This window comes from Dreissena polymorpha, chromosome 1, assembly GCF_020536995.1.
Source record: "Dreissena polymorpha isolate Duluth1 chromosome 1, UMN_Dpol_1.0, whole genome shotgun sequence".
NCBI classification, from domain to species: domain Eukaryota; kingdom Metazoa; phylum Mollusca; class Bivalvia; order Myida; family Dreissenidae; genus Dreissena; species Dreissena polymorpha.
The window spans coordinates 127,796,027-127,802,843 of record NC_068355.1 but is presented as its reverse complement, the minus strand read 5'-3'; the positions used below and the strand labels follow the sequence as shown (position 1 = coordinate 127,802,843).

The 6,817-nt window shown below is 37.0% G+C and overlaps 1 long non-coding RNA gene across 1 annotated transcript; it reads right to left on the bottom strand.

Annotated features, from left to right (window-relative positions):
• Window positions 1–92: 92 nt before the first annotated feature.
• On the bottom strand, window positions 93–4,849 carry LOC127851851 (uncharacterized). The gene is made up of 3 exons (XR_008035986.1): window positions 4,717–4,849; window positions 722–831; window positions 93–146 (listed from the first exon to the last, which is right to left on the bottom strand). It is a non-coding gene; the product is annotated as an uncharacterized LOC127851851 (long non-coding RNA).
• Between the last annotated feature and the right edge of the window lie 1,968 nt (window positions 4,850–6,817).

The window sequence follows — 6,817 nt, the reverse complement described above, 5'->3', positions numbered from 1 at the left end:
TAAGTTCTAAGTAATATAATTATATGATGCAATAATAATATATATTCGTCCCGTTGTGAGAAAACAGGGTCCAATTCATAAGCGTTAAGTGTCGTCCCAAATTAGTCTGTACAGTCCGAAGAGTCGTCCGGGAGGACACTTTCCACCTAAAATCGATTTGCGCTAAGAAAAGACCTCCTTTAAACTAAAACACCATACAAGCGGAAAGTGTCGTACCTGATAAGCCCCTGCGGACTTCACAGACTGATCTGGGACGACATTTTTTACACAAAGCGAGGCTCATATCAATTAAATATAAATGAGTCGCGTTCTGAGAAAACTGAGCATAATGCATGTCCGCACAGGCTAATCAGTGACGACACTTTTATGGTATTTTTCGTTTATAGGAAGTCTCTTCTACACAAAAATCCAGTAAAGGCGGAAAGTGTCGTCCCTGATTAGCCTGTGAGGATTGCACAGGCTAATCTGGAACGACACTTTACGCACATGCATTATGTCCAGTTTTCTCAGAACGCAACTCAAATTTTCGTTTAAGCAAATTGTTTCATAATAGAAGTAGTTGGAAACGTTGTGATGCTTATATTTGTAATATATGAATGAAAATGCCAAATTGTTTGATTCGTATTATATAATCAATTTAATAATCTCATGAAATCGAATTATTGAACACTTTAAACAACGTGACTTGCTAGTTTAAAAGTACATTATACAAATTACGTACGTGTATTTATGTAAAAATAATAGGCGTCCGTGTGATTTTCGTGGAATTCTAGACACATCCAGAAAAATAGAGCTGGAATACCGCTTATGATCACTTTGCTGGTTGACGACCTTTTAAGAAAAAAAAATAAAACATGCACAACAAAAAATGGGCCTCGCTCTAATAAAACGGTGCTTAAGGCAAGTGCGTAAAGTTTAATCTAAGTGCTATCAGCACAGGCTTATCAGGGACGAAAGATTCCGCTTGTTTGTAAGTTTTCGTTTGCAGGAGGTCTATTCAAAACGAAAATCCAGTCTAGGCGGAAGGTGGCGTTCCCGATAAGCCTATGCCTACTCCGCAGTTTAGTCTGGGACGACATTTTATGCAGACACATTTAACCCCGTTTTCACAGAGCGCTATTCAAATGACTAAAAACAAATAATAACACAATCAAATAAATCGTTTTCCTGTAATTCCGTGCCCATTGTAAGTGTGAATTTTTAGAAGAACATCTACCTATTACTTTAACTATTAAAAGCTCTATTCTAAAGTCGGTCCTTCCGTCTACCTATCTTTATCTATGTATAACCGTATATTGATTTATCCTGAGTTAAGAGTCATGAAATATGTTTGCCTTTCAAAGTACGCTCTGAAACATTTGAATGTCTCTGAATTAGTCCACGTATTTTCTTAAACTAAGATTGTATGCGTTAAATTAATGGAAAGTCAGTCAGTTATCTTATACGAGGGTTACTCAAAATGAAGAACAACTGATTGGATGTAGTTAACATATGGTCCGTGTTCTGTGATATTGGGGTTTAATGCATGTGCGTAAAGTGTCATCCCAGATTAGCCAGTGCAGTTCGCACAGGCTTATCAGGGACAATACTTTCCGCAAAAACTCGATTTGTGCTAAGAAGAAACTTTCTTTATACAGAAAATATCATTAAAACGGAAAGTGTCGTCCCTGATTAGCATGTGCGGACTGCAAATGCTAATCTGGGACGACACTTTACGCACATGCATTAAATCCCCTTTTCTCAGAGCACGGCTCATATTTAAATTAATGCACATAAATTTGCATTCAAAATCCATAGGAATATTTGCTAAACATAGAAGGGCAATGTCAATAAAATATAATAATACACAACAATACCAATGACAAATTCAACAAAACGTGTGTACTTCTAGTAGTATGCGAAAAGAATGTTGACATTATAAACGCTTTTAACTGTGATAACGGTCACGTTTTCAATGTATCCCCATTCGTGGTGAGATCTATACAATAGTTCATGTAATCGTTGATCACCAAAAGATTCAGAATAGTATTGTTGGAGTATATTCGTGGTTTCTTTCCTGATTTCATTTTCAGATTTTTGTGAATCTACTTCAATTGTGTAGTAATGATATGACGTACATAAGCCCCCGTACGTTATTCTAAAATGTGAATCCTTTATTGCATTGCAGTGCACGTGTCCGTCCCCTCTACTTTCGCCCGTACGCATGGCCCGTATTTGCGTATCACTTATAACTAAGTACAGATCACCGTGTGGAGTTGACATCTCAGCGTCTTGCTTATACAGTTCAATGTCAGACTAACCGATAAACGAAGAAATTCAGACTTATAGGTTTACGACCGAAATTCACACTTACAGGTAAACGACCAAAATTCACACCTACAGGTCAACGACCGAAATTCACACCTACAGGTCAACGACCGAAATTCAGACCTACAGGTTTACGACCGAAATTCACACCTACAGGTCAACGACTGAAATTCCACACCTACAGGTCAACGACCGAAATTCACACCTTCAGGTCAACGACCAAACTCCACACCTACAGGTCAACGACCGAAATTCACACCTACAGGTTTACGACCGAAATTCAGACCTACAGGTTTACGATCGAAATTCACACCTACAGGTTTACGACCGAAATTTAGACCTACATGTTTACGACCGAAATTCACACCTAGATGTCAACGACCGAAATTCACACCTACAGGTCAACGACCGAAATTCACACCTACAGGTCAACGACCGAAATCCACACCGACAGGTCAACGACCGAAATTCACACATACAGGTCAACGACCGAAATTCACACCTACGGGTTTACGACCGAATTCACACTTACAGGTTAACGGCCGAAATTCACACCTACAGATTTACGACCGAAATTTACACTTATAGGTTAACGACCGAAATTCCCACCTACATGTCAACGACCGAAATTCACACCTACAAGTCAACGACCAAAATTCATACCTACAGGTTAATAACCGAAATTCACACCTACAGGTCAACGACCGAAATTCACACCTACAGGTCAAGGACCAAAATTCACACCTTCAGGTCAACGACCAAAATCCACACCTACAGGTCAAGGACCGAAGTTCAGACCTACAGGTTTACGATCGAAATGCACACCTACAGGTTTACGACCGAAATTCACACCTACAGGTTTACGACCGAAATTCAGATTTACATGTTTACGACCGAAATTCACACCTATATGTCAAAGACCGAAATTCACACCTACAGGTCAACGACCGAAATCCACAACTACAAGTCAACGACCGAAATTCACACCTACAGGTCAACGACCGAAATTCACACCTACGGGTTTACGACCGAAATTCACACTTACAGGTTAACGGCCGAAATTCACACCTACAGTTTTACGACCAAAACTCACACTTACAGGTTAACGACCGAAATTCACACTTACAGGTAAACGACCGAAATTCACACCTACAGGTCAACGACCGAAATTCACACTTCCAGGTTAACGAACGAAATTTCGACCTACAGGTCATCGACCGAAATAGGGCACACTATAACGTATCTGTGTGTCGCGCATAAACCTGTGTATTGGTTACCACAAATGAGAATCGTGCGGAGACGATTTGTCCCGCGTAACGCTGTGCCCCTTGCTTAAAAGGCTTTTACGGCAAAAGTCAAGCATGGTCTTACAGAGTTGCCTTTGTCCAAATATGTGACGTGATTGCTTACGTGTATGTAAAACAACTATTACTTCAGACAAACCCACAACAAAAGAAACAACAAACGCATCGTTAATAACAAGTCAGAAATAAACAGGAAGAATAATTATCCAGACTCTGATAAGAAAAGGTGGTACTGTAGTATTTGCAGTGATTGTCAGACCAAAAAAGTCATTTGCCAACTAACAACGCCTAAATCAAAAGGTAAGTAGGTCGGCTCAACGTTCTGTGTTGTCGTATGTATTGTACGACTCCAAATTAAACTAGAACATGACATGACATTCGAAATCTGCCAAATCTCTTTTTAACAATCTTCCTTTTTAAAAATAATGTTCGTTAATTCAAAGTTAATTTAGCGAAGGTGATAAAAATGCAGCGAAAAACGTCCCAAACCTTATAGTTATAATAGTGAATTCGGCCCAAAATGTCGAAAATTCATCATGGGGTACAACAAGTAACGGGTAGGGTTAATGGGAACACACAGTTTACGGCTTTCAACAATGGTGTCTTTGTGCTTATAACACTTCAGATGGATGTAATTACAATTCCCATGAATCATAACAAATCATCGTTTCGTGGCTGACTGATCAACTGATTGGAAAATAATTCCTGAATATATCGAATGTTTTTATGTATTCCAAATAAGTTTAATGCATTCGCAACTATAATATTGTAATTCTAAAGAATTTCAAACTGTTTTGAATAATAGGGCAATTAAAAATACCCCAGTATGCGTCTCAGATTTTTTTGTAATCCAATTAGAATGAATTGTTCACATGAGAATGATAAAAAAATTAACAACAGAAAAACATACTCGAAATCCGAAAATCGGGATATTTATCAACCTGTTCGATCCTTTGCAAAATATCTGTAAACGAAATATCACCATTACATAAATATTGAAATATTATTAAACAAATAGCACATGTACATGTATTTGTGTATTTTTTAACTTATAAAGTCTATACAACTATGCAGATTTTACAGTTAAATGAAATTTAAAACTTACTTCAAAACGTACGATGTTTCATTGTTGAAGGTATAGTTGAACATGCATTCGAACTTTTGCGCCGTACTCAAATAAGCCGTTGACGTCGTTTCGAATGTCGTGTTTGTTATGATGAGCGTTCCCATGGTAGCCGTGGTCCAGTTGCCCACAAGCCCTTCCGGGAACGGGCACGCCCCTGTGGAATATAAATTGATATAGCGCCATTAAACCTTAATGACTCGAAATTTAACTGTATCATGTAGGCCTAACAATATTACGAGACCTGTATTCATCAAATCATCATCAGCATCATCATTGTGATCATCAACAGCTGCAACATCAGCAGAAGAAGCATCATTTTACTACTACTACTACTACTACTACTACTACTACTACTACTACTACTACTACTACTACTACTACTACTACTACTACTACTACTACTACTACTACTACTACTACTACTACTACAAATACTTATGTAGCATCATCATCATCATAAACATCATCATCCTTATCATCATAATCATCATAATTATCATCATCATCATCATCATCATCATCATTATCATCCTCATCGTCATCGTCGTTTTTTTAAAACATAGACATTCTTCGAACTGTATTGCAATATTCGTATTAAACTTTCATTATGGTGATTTATCAACGGAGTTAGAGACTGCGTGTGTTGATGAGTGCGTGATTGTGATAGTTTGTACGTGAGTGAGTGAGTGAGTGAATGGATGAGCGATCGAGTAAACAAAAAAGAAAAATGAATAAATAAATAAAAATACATAAACAAAATAATAAAAACATATCAATCAAACAATCAATCAATCAATCACTAATACTTACCCACACCACATATAAGCGCGACGACGATGATACTTTTCATATTTTAATATTTCAGCTGAACAACAGTGGATAATGAACAAACTAATCAATATAGAGTTCAAACAATTGTTGATTCAAATGTTTATATACTGGTTATTAATTTTTTCCATGTCTTATTCGTTCATTTGGCTTCAAACTAAATAAGTTTGGCTGTTTCTATTGCCCGCAAAGGAACGTAATTCGTCACTACATTCTTAAAGTTAAAATATGTAATACGCAAATAGTCTTGGAATAATTACTTTAGCCTATTTCTAAATTGCGCATTTGGCTAAACAAAATATTGGTTTCTATAGTTCTAGTTCTCTTTCTTCCCTATTTCATGTGATTATCACTGTTATAACAATAATTATCCAAAATATCTGCATTTGAATGAATACGCCCTCTTGTCATACACCACCTACTGTATTAAAAAAAGACACATTTTGGGTTTACAAATTAACGCGATAATCTCTGTGACATTTAATTGTTTTAATGACCATTCTCCCAACAATTCTCCCTTTTACCTTCCGTAGCGCAACATTGGTTCTGTAAAGCATTTAAATACGTGTCGAGTTTGAAATTTCAAATGAATACGCAGAGGATATATATTTGTTTCGGTTGAGTATCGATTGTAATGAAAAATTATATGTGTTTGTTTAACGCCGTTCATTACCATTTTTAAAGAGATTTAAGCGGTATTTTGAACGTTATGACGTCAAAAGAATAACGTCCTGTCAAAAACATTGTAGGTTGAATTCCTGTACTGTATTCATTCAGGAACCAATAAAAAAAATATTACAGTTTAACAGTGTTAAATATTGAGATTATTCACTGTGATCTTTAACCGTATAAAACAGCGAATTACCAGTTTTAAATCACACATATTTCTTAAGAACTTCAGGCAAGACCGATGCCACTGTACTACTCGTAAGTCAATTTATTAATTCTGTGAACCGAAGAGACAACAAAATAACAGTGTCACCTGAAATTGACGGACATATATTCAGATTGGAAATTTACACAGGATCGGCAGTGACATTAGTGTCGGAAATTGATTTCCGAAAACGGTTCGGAAATGTACCACTAGATCCCGCAAAGTAAGTACGTAAGACGTACTCCGGAGAAATCATTAAACAAGTAGGTACACAGGTTGTAACAGTAAAGTACAATGGACATTCAACTCAATTACGGCTTTGTGTAGTTCATGACACTGGCCCTATGTTGTTCGGGAAAGACCGTCTAACGACTATCA